Below are 25,453 nucleotides of genomic sequence, written 5' to 3'. Positions count from 1 at the left end.
AATATTCCTGAATTTGATCTGAATATAATAATGGTTTATTTTAGCTAGACGGATGCGATGGCCCCGGTCTTCTGTCTTCGTTTTCCAGACACCCAACAACAGGTCTGGAAAACGAAGATCAAAGACCGGGGACATGCGTTATGTCAATGGTATAAAATTTTAATGCCAGCTGAGCTGAGCGCGATATATTGCTCAATCAATTATCATTCACATTACGATATCCATACAATTAGTCATTAACCAATCATAATTCATTACATATCCAATATCAGAATATTCCTGAATTTGATATGAATATAATAATGGTTTATTTTAGCTAGACGGATGCGATGGCCCCGGTCTTCTGTCTTCGTTTTCCAGACACCCAACAACAGGTCTGGAAAACGAAGATCGAAGACCGGGGACATGCGTTATGTCAATGGTATAAAATTTTAATGCCAGCTGAGCTGAGCGCGATATATTGCTCAATCAATTATCATTAATCATTAACTTATCAACCAATCATAATTCATTACATATCCAACATCAGAATATTCCTGAATTTGATCTGAATATAATAATGGTTTATTTTAGCTAGACGGATGCGATCCCCGGTCTTCTGTCTTCGTTTTCCAGACACCCAACAACAGGTCTGGAAAACGAAGATCAAAGACCGGGGACATGCGTTATGTCAATGGTATAAAATTTTAATGCCAGCCGAGCTGAGCGCGATATATTGCTCAATCAATTATCATTCACATTACGATATCCATACAATTAATCATTAACCAATCATAATTCATTACATATCCAATATCAGAATATTCCTAAATTTGATCTGAATATAATAATGGTTTATTTTAGCTAGACGGATGCGATGGCCCCGGTCTTCTGTCTTCGTTTTCCAGACACCCAACAACAGGTCTGGAAAACGAAGATCGAAGACCGGGGACATGCGTTATGTCAATGGTATAAAATTTTAATGCCAGCTGAGCTGAGCGCGATATATTGCTCAATCAATTATCATTCACATTACGATATCCATACAATTAATCATTAACTTATCAACCAATCATAATTCATTACATATCCAATATCAGAATATTCCTGAATTTGATCTGAATATAATAATGGTTTATTTTAGCGAGACGGATGTGATGGCCCCGGTCTTCTGTCTTCGTTTTCCAGACACCCAACAACAGGTCTGGAAAACGAAGATCGAAGACCGGGGACATGCTTTATGTCAATGGTATAAAATTTTAATGCCAGCTGAGCTGAGCGCGATATATTGCTCAATCAATTATCATTAATCATTAACTTATCAACCAATCATGATTCATTACATATCCAATATCAGAATATTCCTGAATTTGATCTGAATATAATAATGGTTTATTTTAGCTAGACGGATGCGATGGCCCCGGTCTTCTGTCTTCGTTTTCCAGACACCCAACAACAGGTCTGGAAAACGAAGATCGAAGACCGGGGACATGCGTTATGTCAATGGTATAAAATTTTAATGCCAGCTGAGCTGAGCGCGATAGTTGCAAACGCCAGTTTAAGTTGAGTCTGCTTGTACGTGATTGTGCAGTATGAGGTGTATTGTATGCAAGTTTTCATTTTTATGACAGTTTTGAGAATTGCAATGGCTGAATTCCGTGGGTGAAATAAATTATGTACGTTATAATTGTTAGGTATTAATTATGCCCTAGTTGATAACGATATCTTTACAATTAATCATTACCTTATCAACAAATGATAACTACATATCCAATATCAGAATATTCCTGAATTTGATCTGAATATAATAATGGTTTATTTTAGCTAGACGGATGCGATCCCCGGTCTTCTGTCTTCGTTTTCCAGACACCCAACAACAGGTCTGGAAAACGAAGATCGAAGACCGGGGACATGCGTTATGTCAATGGTATAAAATTTTAATGCCAGCTGAGCTGAGCGCGATATATTGCTCAATCAATTATCATTCATATTACGATATCCATACAATAAATCATTAACCAATCATAATTCATTACATATCCAACATCAGAATATTCCTGAATTTGATCTGAATACAATAATGGTTTATTTTAGCTAGACGGATGCGATCCCCGGTCTTCTGTCTTCGTTTTCCAGACACCCAACAACAGGTCTGGAAAACGAAGATCGAAGACCGGGGACATGCGTTATGTCAATGGGAGAACATGTGTAGGGGGCAAGGTCCAAAGTCCATTCTAACCCGCGCACGTGTTTTGTACACACTTTGCACTGCTTTGTACACACTTCGTGCGTGAACTACAAACGCTTTCACACGAGTGTGATATGTGTCCCCGGTCTTCTGTCTTCGTTTTCCAGACACCCAACAACAGGTCTGGAAAACGAAGATCGAAGACCGGGACATGCGTTATGTCAATGGTATAAAATTTTAATGCCAGCTGAGCTGAGCGCGATATATTGCTCAATCAATTATCATTAATCATTAACTTATCAACCAATCATAATTCATTACATATCCAACATCAGAATATTCCTGAATTTGATCTGAATATAATAATGGTTTATTTTAGCTAGACGGATGCGATGGCCCCGGTCTTCTGTCTTCGTTTTCCAGACACCCAACAACAGGTTTGGAAAACGAAGACCGAAGACCGGGGACATGCGTAATGTCAATGGTAGTAAAATAGTTGCAAACGCCAGTTTAAGTTGAGTCTGCTTGTACGTGATTGTGCAGTATGAGGTGTATTGTATGCAAGTTTTCATTTTTATGACAGTTTTGAGAATTGCAATGGCTGAATTCCGTGGGTGAAATAAATTATGTACGTTATAATTGTTAGGTATTAATTATGCCCTAGTTGATAACGATATCCTTACAATTAATCATTAACTTATCAACCAATGATAACTACATATCCAATATCAGAATATTCCTGAATTTGATCTGAATATAATAATGGTTTATTTTAGCTAGACGGATGCGATCCCCGGTCTTCTGTCTTCGTTTTCCAGACACCCAACAACAGGTCTGGAAAACGAAGATCGAAGACCGGGGACATGCGTTATGTCAATGGTATAAAATTTTAATGCCAGCTGAGCTGAGCGCGATATATTGCTCAATCATTTATCATTCACATTACGATATCCATACAATTAATCATTAACCAATCATAATTCATTACATATCCAATATCAGAATATTCCTGAATTTGATCTGAATATAATAATGGTTTATTTTAGCTAGACGGATGCGATGGCCCCGGTCTTCTGTCTTCGTTTTCCAGACACCCAACAACAGGTCTGGAAAACGAAGATCGGAGACCGGGGACATGCGTTATGTCAATGGTATAAAATTTTAATGCCAGCTGAGCTGAGCGCGATATATTGCTCAATCAATTATCATTCACATTACGATATCCATACAATTAATCATTAACTTATCAACCAATCATAATTCATTACATATCCAACATCAGAATATTCCTGAATTTGATCTGAATATAATAATGGTTTATTTTAGCTAGACGGATGCGATCCCCGGTCTTCTGTCTTCGTTTTCCAGACACCCAACAACAGGTCTGGAAAACGAAGACCGGGGACATGCGTTATGTCAATGGTATAAAATTTTAATGCCAGCTGAGCTGAGCGCGATATATTGCTCAATCAATTATCATTCACATTACGATATCCATACAATTAATCATTAACCAATCATAATTCATTACATATCCAATATCAGAATATTCCTGAATTTGATCTGAATATAATAATGGTTTATTTTAGCTAGACGGATGCGATGGCCCCGGTCTTCTGTCTTCGTTTTCCAGACACCCAACAACAGGTCTGGAAAACGAAGACCGAAGACCGGGGACATGCGTAATGTCAATGGAAGTAAAATAGTTGCAAACGCCAGTTTAAGTTGAGTCTGCTTGTACGTGATTGTGCAGTATGAGGTGTATTGTATGCAAGTTTTCATTTTTATGACAGTTTTGAGAATTGCAATGGCTGAATTCCGTGGGTGAAATAAATTATGTACGTTATAATTGTTAGGTATTAATTATGCCCTAGTTGATAACGATATCTTTACAATTAATCATTACCTTATCAACCAATGATAACTACATATCCAATATCAGAATATTCCTGAATTTGATCTGAATATAATAATGGTTTATTTTAGCTAGACGGATGCGATCCCCGGTCTTCTGTCTTCGTTTTCCAGACACCCAACAACAGGTCTGGAAAACGAAGATCGAAGACCGGGGACATGCGTTATGTCAATGGTATAAAATTTTAATGCCAGCTGAGCTGAGCGCGATATATTGCTCAATCAATTATCATTCACATTACGATATCCATACAATTAATCATTAACTTATCAACCAATCATAATTCATCACATATCCAATATCAGAATATTCCTGAATTTGATCTGAATATAATAATGGTTTATTTTAGCTAGACGGATGCGATCCCCGGTCTTCTGTCTTCGTTTTCCAGACACCCAACAACAGGTCTGGAAAACGAAGATCGAAGACCGGGGACATGCGTTATGTCAATGGTATAAAATTTTAATGCCAGCTGAGCTGAGCGCGATATATTGCTCAATCAATTATCATTCACATTACGATATCCATACAATTAATCATTAACCAATCATAATTCATTACATATCCAATATCAGAATATTCCTGAATTTGATCTGAATATAATAATGGTTTATTTTAGCTAGACGGATGCGATGGCCCCGGTCTTCTGTCTTCGTTTTCCAGACACCCAACAACAGGTCTGGAAAACGAAGATCGAAGACCGGGGACATGCGTTATGTCAATGGTATAAAATTTTAATGCCAGCTGAGCTGAGCGCGATATATTGCTCAATCAATTATCATTTACTTATCAACCAATCATATATCATTACATATCCAATATCAGAATATTCCTGAATTTGATCTGAATATAATAATGGTTTATTTTAGCTAGACGGATGCGATCCCCGGTCTTCTGTCTTCGTTTTCCAGACACCCAACAACAGGTCTGGAAAACGAAGATCGAAGACCGGGGACATGCGTTATGTCAATGGTATAAAATTTTAATGCCAGCTGAGCTGAGCGCGATATATTGCTCAATCAATTATCATTCACATTACGATATCCATACAATTAATCATTAACTTATCAACCAATCATAATTCATCACATATCCAATATCAGAATATTCCTGAATTTGATCTGAATAAAATAATGGTTTATTTTAGCTAGACGGATGCGATCCCCGGTCTTCTGTCTTCGTTTTCCAGACACCCAACAACAGGTCTGGAAAACGAAGATCGAAGACCGGGGACATGCGTTATGTCAATGGTATAAAATTTTAATGCCAGCTGAGCTGAGCGCGATATATTGCTCAATCAATTATCATTTACTTATCAACCAATCATATATCATTACATATCCAATATCAGAATATTCCTGAATTTGATATGAATATAATAATGGTTTATTTTAGCTAGACGGATGCGATCCCCGGTCTTCTGTCTTCGTTTTCCAGACACCCAACAACAGGTCTGGAAAACGAAGATCGAAGACCGGGGACATGCGTTATGTCAATGGTATAAAATTTTAATGCCAGCTGAGCTGAGCGCGATATATTGCTCAATCAATTATCATTCACATTACGATATCTATACAATTAATCATTAACTTATCAACCAATCATAATTCATCACATATCCAATATCAGAATATTCCTGAATTTGATCTGAATATAATAATGGTTTATTTTAGCTAGACGGATGCGATCCCCGGTCTTCTGTCTTCGTTTTCCAGACACCCAACAACAGGTCTGGAAAACGAAGATCGAAGACCGGGGACATGCGTTATGTCAATGGTATAAAATTTTAATGCCAGCTGAGCTGAGCGCGATATATTGCTCAATCAGTTATCATTCACATTACGATATCCATACAATTAGTCATTAACCATTCATAATTTATTACATATCCAATAATCAGAATATTCCTGAATTTGATCTGAATATAATAATGGTTTATTTTAGCTAGACGGATGCGATAGCCCCGGTCTTCTGTCTTCGTTTTCCAGACACCCAACAACAGGTCTGGAAAACGAGATCGAAGACCGGGGACATGCGTTATGTCAATGGTATAAAATTTTATTGCCAGCTGAGCTGAGCGCGATATATTGCTCAATCAATTATCATTCACATTACGATATCCATACAATTAATCATTTACTTATCAACCAACCATAATTCATCACATATCCAACATCAGAATATTCCTGAATTTGATCTGAATATAATGATGGTTTATTTTAGCTAGACAGATGCGATCCCCGGTCTTCTGTCTTCGTTTTCCAGACACCCAACAACAGGTCTGGAAAACGAAGATCGAAGACCGGGGACATGCGTTATGTCAATGGTATAAAATTTTAATGCCAGCTGAGCTGAGCGCGATATATTGCTCAATCAATTATCATTCACATTACGATATCCATACAATTAGTCATTAACCAATCATAATTCATTACATATCCAATATCAGAATATTCCTGAATTTGATCTGAATATAATAATGGTTTATTTTAGCTAGACGGATGCGATGGCCCCGGTCTTCTGTCTTCGTTTTCCAGACACCCAACAACAGGTCTGGAAAACGAAGATCGAAGACCGGGGACATGCGTTTATATGTCAATGGTATAAAATTTTAATGCCAGCTGAGCTGAGCGCGATATATTGCTCAATCAATTATCATTCACATTACGATATCCATACAATTAATCATTAACTTATCAACCAATCATAATTCATTACATATCCAATATCAGAATATTCCTGAATTTGATCTGAATATAATAATGGTTTATTTTAGCTAGACGGATGCGATCCCCGGTCTTCTGTCTTCGTTTTCCAGACACCCAACAACAGGTCTGGAAAACGAAGATCGAAGACCGGGGACATGCGTTATGTCAATGGTATAAAATTTTAATGCCAGCTGAGCTGAGCGCGATATATTGCTCAATCAATTATCATTAATCATTAACTTATCAACCAATCATAATTCATTACATATCCAACATCAGAATATTCCTGAATTTGATCTGAATATAATAATGGTTTATTTTAGCTAGACGGATGCGATGGCCCCGGTCTTCTGTCTTCGTTTTCCAGACACCCAACAACAGGTCTGGAAAACGAAGATCGAAGACCGGGGACATGCGTTATGTCAATGGTATAAAATTTTAATGCCAGCTGAGCTGAGCGCGATATATTGCTCAATCAATTATCATTCACATTACGATATCCATACAATTAGTCATTAACCAATCATAATTCATTACATATCCAATATCAGAATATTCCTGAATTTGATCTGAATATAATAATGGTTTATTTTAGCTAGACGGATGCGATGGCCCCGGTCTTCTGTCTTCGTTTTCCAGACACCCAACAACAGGTCTGGAAAACGAAGATCGAAGACCGGGGACATGCGTTATGTCAATGGTATAAAATTTTAATGCCAGCTGAGCTGAGCGCGATATATTGCTCAATCAATTATCATTCACATTACGATATCCATACAATTAATCATTTACTTATCAACCAACCATAATTCATAACATATCCAACATCAGAATATTCCTGAATTTGATCTGAATATAATAATGGTTTATTTTAGCTAGACGGATGCGATGGCCCCGGTCTTCTGTCTTCGTTTTCCAGACACCCAACAACAGGTCTGGAAAACGAAGATCGAAGACCGGGACATGCGTTATATCAATGGTATAAAATTTGAATGCCAGCTGAGCTGAGCGCGATATATTGCTCAATCAATTATCATTCACATTACGATATCCATACAATTAATCATTTACTTATCAACCAATCATAATTCATCACATATCCAATATCAGAATATTCCTGAATTTGATCTGAATATAATAATGGTTTATTTTAGCTAGACGGATGCGATCCCCGGTCTTCTGTCTTCGTTTTCCAGACACCCAACAACAGGTCTGGAAAACGAAGATCGAAGACCGGGGACATGCGTTATGTCAATGGTATAAAATTTCAATGCCAGCTGAGCTGAGTGCGATATATTGCTCAATCAATTATCATTTACTTATCAACCAATCATATATCATTACATATCCAATATCAGAATATTCCTGAATTTGATCTGAATATAATAATGGTTTATTTTAGCTAGACGGATGCGATCCCCGGTCTTCTGTCTTCGTTTTCCAGACACCCAACAACAGGTCTGGAAAACGAAGATCGAAGACCGGGGACATGCGTTATGTCAATGGTATAAAATTTTAATGCCAGCTGAGCTGAGCGCGATATATTGCTCAATCAATTATCATTAATCATTAACTTATCAACCAATCATAATTCATTACATATCCAACATCAGAATATTCCTGAATTTGATCTGAATATAATAATGGTTTATTTTAGCTAGACGGATGCGATCCCCGGTCTTCTGTCTTCGTTTTCCAGACACCCAACAACAGGTCTGGAAAACGAAGATCGAAGACCGGGGACATGCGTTATGTCAATGGTATAAAATTTTAATGCCAGCTGAGCTGAGCGCGATATATTGCTCAATCAATTATCATTCACATTACGATATCCATACAATTAATCATTAACCAATCATAATTCATTACATATCCAATATCAGAATATTCCTGAATTTGATCTGAATATAATAATGGTTTATTTTAGCTAGACGGATGCGATGGCCCCGGTCTTCTGTCTTCGTTTTCCAGACACCCAACAACAGGTCTGGAAAACGAAGATCGAAGACCGGGGACATGCGTTATGTCAATGGTATAAAATTTTAATGCCAGCTGAGCTGAGCGCGATATATTGCTCAATCAATTATCATTAATCATTAACTTATCAACCAATCATAATTCGTTACATATCCAACATCAGAATATTCCTGAATTTGATCTGAATATAATAATGGTTTATTTTAGCTAGACGGATGCGATCCCCGGTCTTCTGTCTTCGTTTTCCAGACACCCAACAACAGGTCTGGAAAACGAAGATCGAAGACCGGGGACATGCGTTATGTCAATGGTATAAAATTTTAATGCCAGCTGAGCTGAGCGCGATATATTGCTCAATCAATTATCATTCACATTACGATATCCATACAATTAATCATTAACTTATCAACCAATCATAATTCATTACATATCCAATATCAGAATATTCCTGAATTTGATCTGAATATAATAATGGTTTATTTTAGCTAGACAGATGCGATCCCCGGTCTTCTGTCTTCGTTTTCCAGACACCCAACAACAGGTCTGGAAAACGAAGATCGAAGACCGGGGACATGCGTTATGTCAATGGTATAAAATTTTAATGCCAGCTGAGCTGAGCGCGATATATTGCTCAATCAATTATCATTAATCATTAACTTATCAACCAATCATAATTCATTACATATCCAACATCAGAATATTCCTGAATTTGATCTGAATATAATAATGGTTTATTTTAGCTAGACGGATGCGATGGCCCCGGTCTTCTGTCTTCGTTTTCCAGACACCCAACAACAGGTCTGGAAAACGAAGATCGAAGACCGGGGACATGCGTTATGTCAATGGTATAAAATTTTAATGCCAGCTGAGCTGAGCGCGATATATTGCTCAATCAATTATCATTCACATTACGATATCCATACAATTAGTCATTAACCAATCATAATTCATTACATATCCAATATCAGAATATTCCTGAATTTGATCTGAATATAATAATGGTTTATTTTAGCTAGACGGATGCGATGGCCCCGGTCTTCTGTCTTCGTTTTCCAGACACCCAACAACAGGTCTGGAAAACGAAGATCGAAGACCGGGGACATGCGTTATGTCAATGGTATAAAATTTTAATGCCAGCTGAGCTGAGCGCGATATATTGCTCAATCAATTATCATTCACATATATCCATACAATTAATCATTTACTTATCAACCAACCATAATTCATCACATATCCAACATCAGAATATTCCTAAATTTGATCTGAATATAATAATGGTTTATTTTAGCTAGACGGATGGGATGGCCCCGGTCTTCTGTCTTCGTTTTCCAGACACCCAACAACAGGTCTGGAAAACGAAGATCGAAGACCGGGGACATGCGTTATATCAATGGTATAAAATTTTAATGCCAGCTGAGCTGAGCGCGATATATTGCTCAATCAATTATCATTCACATTACGATATCCATACAATTAATCATTTACTTATCAACCAATCATAATTCATTACATATCCAATATCAGAATATTCCTGAATTTGATCTGAATATAATAATGGTTTATTTTAGCTAGACGGATGCGATCCCCGGTCTTCTGTCTTCGTTTTCCAGACACCCAACAACAGGTCTGGAAAACGAAGATCGAAGACCGGGGACATGCGTTATGTCAATGGTATAAAATTTCAATGCCAGCTGAGCTGAGCGCGATATATTGCTCAATCAATTATCATTCACTTATCAACCAATCATAATTCATTACATATCCAATATCAGAATATTCCTGAATTTGATCTGAATATAATAATGGTTTATTTTAGCTAGACGGATGCGATCCCCGGTCTTCTGTCTTCGTTTTCCAGACACCCAACAACAGGTCTGGAAAACGAAGATCGAAGACCGGGGACATGCGTTATGTCAATGGTATAAAATTTTAATGCCAGCTGAGCTGAGCGCGATATATTGCTCAATCAATTATCATTAATCATTAACTTATCAACCAATCATAATTCATTACATATCCAACATCAGAATATTCCTGAATTTGATCTGAATATAATAATGGTTTATTTTAGCTAGACGGATGCGATCCCCGGTCTTCTGTCTTCGTTTTCCAGACACCCAACAACAGGTCTGGAAAACGAAGATCGAAGACCGGGGACATGTGTTATGTCAATGGTATAAAATTTTAATGCCAGCTGAGCTGAGCGCGATATATTGCTCAATCAATTATCATTCACATTACGATATCCATACAATTAATCATTAACCAATCATAATTCATTACATATCCAATATCAGAATATTCCTGAATTTGATCTGAATATAATAATGGTTTATTTTAGCTAGACGGATGCGATGGCCCCGGTCTTCTGTCTTCGTTTTCCAGACACCCAACAACAGGTCTGGAAAACGAAGATCGAAGACCGGGGACATGCGTTATGTCAATGGTATAAAATTTTAATGCCAGCTGAGCTGAGCGCGATATATTGCTCAATCAATTATCATTAATCATTAACTTATCAACCAATCATAATTCATTACATATCCAACATCAGAATATTCCTGAATTTGATCTGAATATAATAAAGGTTTATTTTAGCTAGACGGATGCGATCCCCGGTCTTCTGTCTTCGTTTTCCAGACACCCAACAACAGGTCTGGAAAACGAAGATCGAAGACCGGGGACATGCGTTATGTCAATGGTATAAAATTTTAATGCCAGCTGAGCTGAGCGCGATATATTGCTCAATCAATTATCATTCACATTACGATATCCATACAATTAATCATTAACTTATCAACCAATCATAATTCATTACATATCCAATATAGTGTGGTACGGTATGTCACTGACACAGCTCCCGTAGGACTAGCGTGCCAAAATTGATTTTTTTGTTGTTTTGGCTTCAATAGGGTCCCCTTAGACCAAAAACGATGGGGTTCAAATTTTCAGACCCCTCCTTCCCTTTGTGGGGGGTCCTTTTTGGCGCCATATTGGCCTGTACAAAGCCCGATAGGATAATCCATTGTTTTCAACCTTATTTCTCACTTTTCTTCGCCAATTACATTTTAAAGTTGTCTGAGGTGTATGAGAATGAATATTTGATGATGTTGTGATGTCATTGTTTTTTAACTTTTACCATATGGGGGCGGACTTTACGAAAAATGCCCCAAAATTGTAAAATATTGCCCCCAAAATATTATTTTTCCCTTTTTTGGCATTAAATTAGGACAAAAGGATTACAAAATGAAATGAATATGTCTTGTTACACAATCCAACAACAGAGGAATATATCACATGCAATGTATATCATTATTTTTGGTCAATTGATGTAAAAATCATCCTCATTTCAGGATTTTATGCAGTGAAAACCTTACTACAACACTAGAGGGCGCCATAACTTATGATAAGCACTTCCCTAAAAAATCAAATCTAGGCACTGTAATTTTATCAGTAAATTTGAAAGTTGACACATTTCAAGAACTATTATTTCCAATGCCGATTCATAGTATGGGCATCTAATTTGTTTTTATTCTACCCCCCACCCGGGGGGGGGGGGGCGCAAAATGGCTGCCTTAAAAATAAAAAAATCCTGGATTTTTTTTGTTACTTAAGTGACCTTAATTTGGTTTCTGTTCAAAGATTTTTAAGGGTGAAGAAGTATATCGGAAAAAATGGAGTTTAACCCAGGTGCAGTAAATGGGTACCCTGTAGGAAGAAATTCCTTGAATGCTCGATGCGCCCGATCAGGGTAGCCGTGCTAAAGCCGGGGTAATAGTATGCAGCGCTTAGAAACATTTGTATAAAGCGCTATATAAATGTTGCATATTATTATTATTAATCGGTGTCTAGACCATGGTTTCAACGATTAAGATTCGGACAAGAATACTGTTTTCTTTTTTTATTTATTTAACTTTTGGAGGCCATCTTGGACTCAACATACCGGGACAGTCGGTGGTCCGGTATGTTAAAAAATCCAAGATGGCTTCCAAAAATGGAGTTTGATATTGCTGTTGATGCTTGAAAAACCAATATAGTTTGTTCAATATCCGGGAATATGAATGTGTGTGACTCCTATCGAAAAGTGAGTCTAATAATACATTAGAATAAGTTACAAGGAGAGTCGTTGGTCGAGTATGTTAAACAATAGAGTATAAAATAGCCACTGTTATTTACAAGTGGACATGTAATATCCATCAAGAATATGGTTTGATGTCTAAACCATGATTTTTAAAGTAAGAAAATTAGTTACAACCGTTCGAGTGTTGTGGCCCAGTGGATTGGTCTTTTGACTTTGAAAGGGTCGTGGGTTCGAATCCCATGGCATAGTTTCATTCTGCAAGAAATTTATCAACATTGTGCTGCACTCAACCCAGGTGAGGTAAATGGGTACCCGGTAGGAAGAAATTCCCTGAATGCGCGAAGAAATTCCTTGAATGCTAGAGCGCCTAGGCAGCCCATCTAAGGCAGGGGTAATAATAATGGCAAGGCCCGCTGGGAGAACATTTTTTAGAACTGAAGTGGCTTCCCTAGGTAAATATACCTATATTATTCATATTATCATATCATAACAAGGACAGTCATTGGTCTATGTCGGAAAATCCAAGATGGCGTGAAGAAATCTGAGTCTAAAGTGAATGCTGTTACTTTAAAAAAAAAGTTTTCAAAATGGCGTCTAAAATGATCCCTAAAACTCATTAATAATGATCAGAGTTTATACAATATTAATCTGTGAGGAATAATTTTGGTGTCTACATGGTGGTATAAAGGGTCAGATAATACATTCGACAAATAACAAGGATATTTAGTTTTCCATTTTGTCTAAAATCCATGGTAGATTAAAAAATTTCATCAAATGGGTGCTATTAAAAACTCATGAATCAATATGATAACTTATCCCATACATTTAAGTGTAGGCACCAAAATATTTCTCACAGGTTGGTATTGTTTGAATAATGTCTCCACTTTTAAGTAACAATAGTCATTTTTGGAACCCATTTTTTAAAGCCAACTTGGATTTTAAGGCAAAATGGATAACTGCATAGTCATTGTAGCCAGTCCTTAATAAGTATTTTTAATTTTAACTCTTGAAATACTAGCGTAGACATCAAAATAATATCCCCAGGTGTATGTTTAATGTTCTATATCCACTTTTAAGTAAAAGCAGTCATTTACAGATTTAAACAATCTTGGATTTTGACAAACTTGACATCCGACTGTTCTTTCAACTTGAAACAATACTTGATCCTTTAAACTCTAGTGTAGACACCAAAATCAAATTCACAATGTGCATTTCTAATGAACTATGTCTACTTTTAAGAACCACAGTCAATTTAGACCCTGCATTTTGGAGGCCATATCGCATTTTTTGACATACCAGACCACTGACTGCCCTTATTTACTTATCCTAATGTCTTATTTGACCCTTGAAACCATTGGTTTAGACACCAACATGATATCTCCCAGGCCGATATGAAATGAACTATGTCCGCTTTAAGTATCAGCAGCCATTTTAAGATCATTTTTTGGAATTCATCTTTGATTTTTGGACATACCAGACCACTGACTGTCCTTGTAACTTATCCTTATATATTACTTGACCCAAACCAGTGGTTTAAAATTAAACATCGAAATCACATTTCCATGGACGATATGAAATCAGCTATGTCTGCTTAGCAGCCATTTCAGAATAAATTTTTTGAAGCCATCATGGATTTTTGGACCCACCAGACCACTCACTGTCCTTGTAACTTTTTCCATTTCCAATGGCACAAAAATCCTGCAGGAGTTGTGTCATGATATACCGTACCACACTAATATCATCATAAGTTATAGCGCCCTCTAGTGTAGTAGTAAGGTTTTCACTGCCTAAAATCCTGAAATGGGGGTGACTTTTGCATTAATTTACCAAGAATAATCATTTAAATTACATGTGATGTATTCCTCTGTTATTGGACTGTACAACAAGACATATGCACTTCATTTTGTAATCTTTTTGTCCTAATTCTAGTGCCAAAAAGGGGGAAAATTATATTTTTGGGGTAATATTTTACAATTTTGGGGCATTTTTCGCAAAATCCGCCCCCCGTATGGCAAAAGTGAAAAAATATTGACATCACAACATCATCAAATATTCATTCTTGTACACCTCAGACAACTTAAAAATAAAATTGGTGAAGAATAGCGAGAAATAAGGTTGAAAACAATGGATTATCCTATTGGGCTTTGTACAGGCCAATATGGCGCCAAAAAGGACCCCCCACAAAGGGAAGGAGGGGTCTGAAAATTTGAACCCCATCGTTTTTGGTCTAAGGGGACCCTATTGAAGCCAAAACAACCAAAAAATCAATTTTGGCACGCTAGTCCTACGGGATGACACACTATACCGCACTAATATCAGAATATTCCGAAATTTGATCTGAATATAATAATGGTTTATTTTAGCTAGACAGATGCGATCCCCGGTCTTCTGTCTTCGTTTTCCAGACACCCAACAACAGGTCTGGAAAACGAAGATCGAAGACCGGGGACATGCGTTATGTCAATGGTATAAAATTTTAATGCCAGCTGAGCTGAGCGCGATATATTGCTCGATCAATTATCATTCACATTACGATATCCATACAATTAGTCATTAACCAATCATAATTCATTACATATCCAATATCAGAATATTCCTGAATTTGATCTGAATATAATAATGGTTTATTTTAGCTAGACGGATGCGATGGCCCCGGTCTTCTGTCTTCGTTTTCCAGACACCCAACAACAGGTCTGGAAAACGAAAATCGAAGACCGGGGACATGCGTTATGTCAATGGTATAAAATTTTAATGCCAGCTGAGCTGAGCGCGATATATTGCTCAATCAATTATCATTCACATTACGATATCCATACAATTAATCATTTACTTATCAACCAATCATAATTCATCACATATCCAATATCAGAATATTCCTGAATTTGATCTGAATATAATAATGGTTTATTTTAGCTAGACGGATGCGATGGCCCCGGTCTTCTGTCTTCGTTTTCCAGACACCCAACAACAGGGGACATGCGTTATGTCAATGGTATAGAATTTTAATACCAGCTGAGCTGAGCGCGATATATTGCTCAATCAATTATCATTTACTTATCAACCAATCATAATTCATTACATATCCAATATCAGAATATTCCTGAATTTGATCTGAATATAATAATGGTTTATTTTAGCTAGACGGATGCGATCCCCGGTCTTCTGTCTTCGTTTTCCAGACACCCAACAACAGGTCTGGAAAACGAAGATCGAAGACCGGGGACATGCTTTATGTCAATGGTATAAAATTTTAATGCCAGCTGAGCTGAGCGCGATATATTGCTCAATCAATTATCATTAATCATTAACTTATCAACCAATCATAATTCATTACATATCCAACATCAGAATATTCCTGAATTTGATCTGAATATAATAATGGTTTATTTTAGCTAGACGGATGCGATCCCCGGTCTTCTGTCTTCGTTTTCCAGACACCCAACAACAGGTCTGGAAAACGAAGATCGAAGACCGGGGACATGCGTTATGTCAATGGGAGAACAATTGTGTAGGGGGCAAGGTCCAAAGTCCATTCTAACCCGCGCACGTGTTTTGTACACACTTTGCACTGCTTTGTGCACACTTCGTGCGTGAACTACAAACGCTTTCACACGAGTGTGATATGTGTCCCCGGTCTTCGGTCCTCGTTTTCCAGACACCCCCCCCCCCCCCCGGATTCGGGTGAAGGGTTTTCTTTTTTATTAACAGGAATCTGGCTGATTAGGTAGTAAGTTTTGAACAAATTACTGTACAGGAAATTGACCCCCCCCAAAAAAAAAAAAATAATGGTTAAATTTAAAGTTAAAAGATAGTATTTAGCCATTTATTGTAGTTAAAAATGAATTCCTAGTCCAAAATAACCTAGAAATTGACACAACATTGTTTTTAGGACGGCCACCCTTCAATTTTTTACTGCAATGCTAAGTTATAATGTGATAGGATGTCAAGGTAAACAAAATGTGCCTTGCAAACCATTTGGATTTTAGAGATTAAAAATAATTCAAGGGTTCTGGAAGGGTTGCTCTCCGGTCCACAGTAGTCAACAATTCTGCCATTAATCTCCCCTTCACCCTAAAGGCCGCGGTGTGGGGGGGGGCACCTCCACAGCCTTTTCAGTAATAATTCTGCTGCGGGAAATTTTTTGACCGTGCCGCTCACAGAGATTACACTTTCAAGTCTCGAGCATCTTTTGAGACCAAATTAAAAGTTCAACTAGTGCACTGTTCTACATCAAAGGGCTATTGTTTCGGGCTGCTTTTCTTATGTTTGCTATCCTTGCTTCAACAGCACCCCCAAACAAGAATACAAGATACTTACATATCCTCTGATTCCATTGATGTCCTTCAAAATTTTGAGTTGATCCACAAGGCTGTGCGCAAGGCTTTCCTTCACTTGTGATGATGGGCTTTCAAAAAATAGGAGTAAAATAGATTGAATGATATACAAAACAAGATTTGATTTGATTAAAAATGCAAGAGATGAAATTTGCCAAAAAATATTAATAACATGTACTGTAAATATGATCAGAAATACAATAGAAGGTAGATATACAAATTAGACAACTGATAATGTAGGCCACTCACTATTTCTTTTGTATCTTGTTACATTTATGGAATATTTCAATTTTCTCCTCATTGTCATGATAAACAAAGTTTTATTCCTTCCTGAACAAGTGGAACTGCCAGTGTTTTAACGTTTTGTGGATCAACCAAGAGGGGCCTTATTGTAAAATCTGTGAAAATTGAAATATTACATTATTCATACAATAAAACACAAAAGAAATAGTGAGTGACATCATCAACTCTCTCATTTGCATATCACTGAGTTGTGCTGTTTTGTGAAAAATAAGCAAAACTAAAATGTCATTACTTCCTTATTTTACAACAGATTTTCAGTTTTATTCTTGTTTATTTTTTTTTCTATTGAATCAGGGGATTTTTTCTAGGGTGGACTTGACCTTTAGTTTCACTTGGTGCATTTCAGGATAATTAAGCAAAAGTCTGGGGGTGCCAGATGAACTGCTATTTCTAATCACTTGAGTGAGGGTATTTCATGTTGATGGCCAGGTATGAGTGAAGGTTCCCTTCTTTTTAATCTGAGCTTCAAAAAGATGAGAAAAAAAACTGAATTTTGAGCATGCAGCAATCTATAGGGGACGTAATGACTGATCGAAGAGATATGCAGCGGAAATAGGCGCAAACTCAACCCCCAAATACACTTACTTCCATCAATGCTCTTCAATTTGATGGCTGACCAACACTCGGTTGAGTTGAATTCTCTTGCTGTTATTTATTTATTGATATGTTCATATTCCACAATCATCAAAGTACATTTCGTAAGCATGTTTACAATGAAAAAAATGCATAACATATGCAACATTGAAACGCAGCAATGAAATAAAAAAAAAGTGGAGGGGCCCACTAAAAAGCAGAGCTTATAAAATGTAGACCCCCTATCAAAACACAAACAGAGTAAAATAATCAGCAAAATTCTGTAAAATTATATAGATATAAACACTGTAACACAAATGTATTTACACTATATACAAAATTAAATATTGACTTAAAAAATAATCAATACCATCGTGGATAAGTATGAAGTTCACAAATATTTGATTGAATCAATAAGAATTCAGGAGAAGTTTTTTGATGAGTAATTTAAATCGTATAAGATTAGCTACCTCTTTCATTTCTCTGTCCAGAGAATTCCAGAGTTTTGGTCCTGTGAAAAATACAGTTTTGCTAGAAAATGCTGTTTTAGTTTTAGGTATAAAGTGATAGTCATTTGATTGTCTCGTATTATATGAATGTAAAGTATTGTTTCTCATAAATTTCTTTTGTATGACATTAGGTATACTATTTCTATCTAGCTGATACATGAATTGGAATAGTTGCAAGCGGTACAGGTCATTGAGTTTAAGGATACGTTTCTGACGAAACAATTCATCCGTATTAGCTCTAAAGGACATATTGCATATTATTCTCAGTACTTTTTTCTGAAGTAGCAAGACTTTATTTAGTCTCGTTTGAGAGGCATTACCCCATGCCAGAATTCCATAATTAAGATATGGTAGAATTAATGCACAATACAACATGGTTAGCGCCTGTGCTGGAAGAACGTATTTAAGCTTATTGACGACTCCAATATTTCTTGACACAGTTTTGCAAGTATTGTTGATATGAGCATTCCACGTAAGCTTGTTATCTATAGTAAGACCTAAAAAAATTGTTGTTTGCACTTCTTTGATTTCAGTATTATCTAAAAGTATTTGATGCGGTAGATGTTTCAATGAATGACTAAAAAGCATATAATTAGTTTTTTGCAGATTCAGTGACAATTTGTTGGCTTCAATCTAGTTTGTTACTTTTTTAAATTCTGTATTCATAGTGCTCACAAGTACATGTGGATCATGGTGTGTATAGAAAATATTGGAATCATCAGCAAAGAGAATAAATGAAAGAACATGAGATGATTTTTACATATCATTAACATAAAGTATAAATAAAAAAGGGCCAAGAATTCTACCTTGTGGAATTCCACAGGAAACTGGCCTTGTTAGAGATTCTAATTCATTTACTGTAACAAACTGAATTCTATCAGTAAGATAACTCCTAAACCATTGTAAAGCTGTCCCTCTGATACCGTAATTTGATAGCTTACACAACAGTATTTCATGATCTATTGTGTCAAATGCTTTTGAGAAGTCAAGGAATAATCCTACAGTATGATCAGAATTATCAAAAGAAGTAGATATTTTATTTATTAATGTCAATATAGCATGAGTTGTATTATGTTTTTCTGTAAAACTCCAATCAGTTTAGCAAAGTCTTTGAATGAATTTTCTGTATAATATGGAGAAGAGGAAAGATTGTATGCTTTATCATGAATATCAAATTCAACTTGAAGTTCATCAAAATTAATTGTAAGAATATCAGTAGAAAATCTTTCAAATGGAGTATGATGATTTGAGATAATATTGCTTTCATCCTGACTTGGATGATTTAGTAATAAGAAATCATCATTATTCAGATGATAAAATGGGAAATCACGCATATTATCCACCATTATGAAATAGAATATATTGCCATTTTAAACCAAAATCTTTGTAAGCTGAGCATATAAAGCATCTTTTAGATTTGATACCGTCATGACCCCAAATTCGAGTTTGAAAAATACTGCAGTTGTAATAGTTAACAAAATAAAGATTATTTAATACAATTATTAACGGTCGATGAAGAATATTTGCACACAAAAATAAGTAAAATGACCTCCATGAAATGTCTGGTATTGAAACATTATTGAAAGGGCAGTGAAAGAATGCAAAATATACAACGAAAAATAACACAGATATTGATCGATGCGAAAAGTTTTGTTACGTGAATTTCATAAGAAATTAAAAGAATAGGCCTACTGGAAAATGGAATAACATGGATAGTCCTTCTACAGCTTAGAAAAGTCCTCTCTGGAATGAATGATGATGGGTTGACCCTTCTCATTCTTCCGTACATAGATTTGGCCATTCTGGGTCCACATGAACTTGTATCCGGCATCTCGGCGGGCCTTGTTGACATATTTCATTAGCTCCTTAGTGGAACCGATCAAGTTTTCATTGAGGTAGATCTTGCCATCGCTGTTGTATCCAAGATCCTTTGTGGAGAGAGTCTTCAGCTTCCTTCACCCATCCCGTCCTCGAGTTAATGCCTCCAGCAAGCCCCTTCCGTTTCTGCCTTTCAAAATGATGCTTTCAACATCCTGAATAGAAATCAATTTCATAAATCTATTATGATTATCATCATTTTGATTGATATAGCTCAGCCAAACAGCCCTCCATGACCCATATAACATCAATGGGGCAAGATCTATAAACAAGTATGGTCAGTTCCCCCATGTCTGCGCGGTCTCCCAAGTCTGCGCACCCGCCTATCTGCACGATTCTAGTACAAGAAGGTACGCAACGAGCATGAACTTTACACATGCAATACATAGACAAATATTCGTAAAAAAATCTGAATCAAAATGGTGGAAAAATAATGAATTCAGGGCATTTCATGTGACAGCCTCAAAATGCACCCTTTGTCATCAAAATTCCTGAATCGTGTGCAAAGTAAATGAGTGCGCAGACATGGGGTACCATTTTTTTTTCAATCTGAAAATGACTGCCCGAGGTTTTTTCAAGGAAATTCTATATTTTCTTTCATTTTTCAATGATAAATTTGGTACACTTACTCTTAATAATATAAGGAACATTATTAACCAAAATATTTTGTGAAATAAGAATAAATTCATGTTAAATCTTAACTCAAATTGTTAGGTGCGCAGACTTGGGGCCCACCATCATGTTTTACCGTAGGCTTAACCATTAAAAAAATGTAAAAATAGTCAAAGCAATCTATCAATTGAATCATGTACATGGAATGATTTAGCTATAACGGTATAGATCTAACACCCCACATTCATATTTATAGTCTTACAAATACTTACAAATTCATACAGTCATCTGGCCCTCTTTCTTGGTTTTGGTGTCGTTTTGTCTTGCAAAACTGGATCATCATCCTCACTCAGCTCCATAGGCCTCTGAAATTACAAAGTACAAAAAGCAATTTAAGGACATTCCACTGCTAAAGTGAGATCCATGCCATTTTCACCAAAGTACCGGTATGAAAAGTAACAAAAAATATTGCCAGATATTTAAGTTTTCTACTTTATTCATGCCATCTTTCATTGTATGGCAACTTCCGGGTTGCACATCGCATGCGGTGCAATTCAGCAGCACGCATTGACTTTTTGAATCTCGAATGAAAGGTGGGGGATGTCGAATGATGGGTGTAAAACATGGCGACCCATATCAAGATTTTATTATCTATTGAGATAGAATTATAAAATGAACATTGCAATTAAAAATAGACAAATATATTTAACAAATATTGCTGCAAACATCATTTTCTGAAAAGAAATTTTAGAACAAAAAAATATTGCAGAAAAACCTAACTTGATCTAGAAAAAACATCGAACTATTAGGCGGCACGTGTAGCCTTGTTTGTTTCTACACTAGACTAGTATCACACAGTTTCAATCTAAGTTAGATTGAAACTGAGTGACAGTGACTAGAAACAATCAAGGCTTCAACTTCAAGCATAGGCAGAGCTACCAAGTCTCACGCATTATGCGTGTGACTCAAGCATTTTGGACTCTTGTTCATCCCCTCAAATCTCTGTCTCACGCAACTCTCACAGCCTATCCCCATATAGATATACATTGTACACAATGGCTGTGATGAATCACAGAAAATCTCACGCATAGATCTAGCTGGTCTTTGAACTTGTCATCTCTGCATAGGCCTAGGGTCTATCCCCCAAAACAAGAGAAAGTAAGCCAAACATTACCCACATTATTTCACCACACAGGGGTTACTAACTCAGGACAAGGTTATTCATAACCTTGTACATTTTGGATAAGTGGTCCAACCGTGCGGTAGGAAGAATACCGCACCGCTGAATTCGCATCGCCGACCAGCTACGGACTGAGAAGGCCAGGTACCGGTACGGTGCCTGTAGTAACGCGGTAGCCAATCAATCGCACGCGCACCACTCGCACTCAGTCATGCACTGTCGATCCAACTCACTGCTCTCTAACGTTAGATACGTAGCTAAAGCAAGCTTACTTAATTCCACATTCGACCACACTCGGATCCATCACGATCTACATTACACTTTCTTAATAAAAATACTTCCAAAAATCACACTTACCCTCTAAATTGTTGAAGACTGACGTGACTCGAACCCCCATTCGCAAAGCAATTCCTTGACACTCTCCATTTTCGATATCAAAAGTTTGCGCAAAACTTTTATGACGGCTGATTGGCTGTCTCAAGTCACGTGGTAAATTTATGTACACATCTGTTGTGAAACGGGGTGCTTGGCGGGAATTGACGTGAAATCGTAACCTCTTATTGAAGAAAACTCGAAAACTCTTTACGCAACCCATATTTAACGTAACTCGGGTAAGATTACGCAGGGTTGTGAAAAAAAATACACAACCGCTCGTACACAGCACCGATTTTACACAGCGGTCTAACAGTGTAGAACTGGCGCCGGAACTGGCAAAGATAATATCCTTTTATCAATCACTAATTGAAATCATTTTGGCATGAAAATATTTGGGTTTAATCATATCAACGATAAAGTATAAGCCTAAAATGATGCCAAAAATCCATATAAAATCTTATCAGTTCATAATATTCATTTCGTCGATAAGAGTCCATTAAAATTCTTTAATTATGACTGATATTAACCGGAAAGGCTCTGTCTTTTCCTTGTTGATGTAGCATGTCATGATCTTTGCCACTGTCATTTATGCCTCTGCCATTTCTACCTCTGCTATTGTTACCTCTGCCACTTTTCTTTTGCCATTTTTACCTCTGCCATATTTACCTCTGCTATTATTACCTCTGCCATTCTTAGCTTTTTCCATTTTTACCTTTGCCAATTTTACATCTGCCATTATTACCTCTGCCATTATTGCTTCTGCCACTTTTACTTCTGCCATATTTACCCGGCACCTGATATTTAATCAATTCATAGTACTCATTTCATCGATAGGAGTCCATTTAAGGTTAAACATTTTGAATTATATTTACAAAAAAGACCCTGTCTTTTCCTTGTTGATTTAAGGCATGTCATGAATTTTCGCATACATTCGTAATTCCGAAGCTTCGTAATTCCGAAGGTTCGGTTATTCCGAAGGTTCGTATTTCCGAAGGTTCGTAATTCCGAAGGTTCGTAATTCCGAAGGTTCGTCAATCCGAAAACGAAATAAGGTTCGTAATTCCGAAGGTTCGTTAATCCGAAAACGAAATAAGGTTCGTAATTCCGAAGGTTCGTTAATCCGAAAACAAAATAAGGTTCGTAATTCCGAAGGTTCGTTAATCCGAAAACAAAATAAGGTTCGTAATTCCGAAGGTTCGTTAATCCGAAAACGAAATAAGGTTCGTTAATCCGAAAACGAAATAAGGTTCGTTAATCCGAAAATTAAATAAGGTTCGTATTTCCGAAAATGAAAATAATTCATTTTGGTAACGAAAACGATGTTGTCATTACAAGATTACACGATATTATGCAATGATAGTAATAACGATCGATGATGTGTGTTGGGGCCAAAGCATGTATTTCATTAAGAATGGCGCCCTGATCAAGCATAGGCTAATTTCGATTTTATCTGAGCAATTGCTGCCTATAAGCAAATGGTTTAATTAAAGATGCAGGGGATCAAAAAACTGTGTTGGAAGCGTGCGAGCAACCTCTACATAATAGGATTTGTATTGGAGGGGATGTCATTTTTAATAGCAGCTTCTGCTGGTAATAAAAATAAAAATAATACTAATAATGATCCTTGTGAGATGTTGAAAGCGCGAATCGCAAGCTGAAACTAGTAGACATTTCATGTAACAAGACGTGAAGTGAGCATTCGGAGCATTTTTTGTAATCGTGAGAAAGATGTGTATCTTTCTAAAGAATTAATGCGAGGGCGAGTTGTAATTTGTTTATATACTGACCTGGGGCCCGTTGCATGAAACTTTTTACCTGAGAAAACTCAGGTTGTTTTTACAGGAGTTTTTGCCCTGTGCTAAAGTAATTGGCGGAAATCAGACTAACCTTAGTTTTCAGTTTTTACCGGAGTTTTCTCAGGTAAAAAGTTTTATGCAACAGGCTTCAGAAAGTAATCTTTTAAGGACTGCATTTAGTGACTCATGAATAGAATATATATCTCACGAACTAAATAATGAGAGCGCGAACCGCAAGCTTAAAATTTGTGATATTCCAACCTGAAAACTGGACATTTCATACTTCTTTTTTGTAACCAAGAATAGAATGAGTTCCTCAATAAACAATACTTGATGCGAGCGAGAAACGTGAGCCAAATTTTTCCGATTTTCCAACCTGAAAACTGGACATTCTATAGCATTCTTGTAAAAAAAATAATAATAGCTGGGAGAATAGTTTTCAGAACTGAAGTGGCTTCCCTGGGTAAATGATATCTTTATCAATGTCATCATTCTAGGCCCACATGAAATTTCCAAAAGTTTGAGCACGTGATTCGCTCGCAACATCTCACAAGGATGCCCTTTTCACAGTATTGACCAAAAAGGTGAATTTTACATCTTCAGATTTGACTTTTTCCCCCAAACCGCTTGCTCTCTACGCTCGCAGAAATGATACGTAAATATATAACTTTAGCATGTTTAGTGATCACTTAAAAAATTGTGCTCAATTTAGTTACTACAAAAACACACAACCTCTTTACACAGATGATAATCTAATGGTGAAAATATCCGTTTGCACCAAATTGCCCCTATTGGCCCCTTTTTTTTACTTTGCCACCCCCCCAAAAAAAAAAAAAATACGTTCCGCCGCCATTGGCTAAAACACGATCGTCTTCATGGCTAACTGCAAAAAGTTCTTAAAATGTCCCCTTTAGATCAGATCAGAGCTTATATATTTAAAAATTCTGTTCGCGCTTCTTGCTAGCAGTTATTATCTAAATTTAGTTACATAGGCATCTCGCTTTGAAGATCACAAACATATTGCCCATCATATTAACAAAAATAT

The sequence above is a fragment of the Lytechinus variegatus genome, chromosome 4 (assembly GCF_018143015.1).
Source record: "Lytechinus variegatus isolate NC3 chromosome 4, Lvar_3.0, whole genome shotgun sequence".
In the NCBI taxonomy this organism is placed as follows: domain Eukaryota; kingdom Metazoa; phylum Echinodermata; class Echinoidea; order Temnopleuroida; family Toxopneustidae; genus Lytechinus; species Lytechinus variegatus.
The sequence above is the reverse complement of the archived record's forward strand: the minus strand, read 5'-3'. Positions refer to the sequence as shown.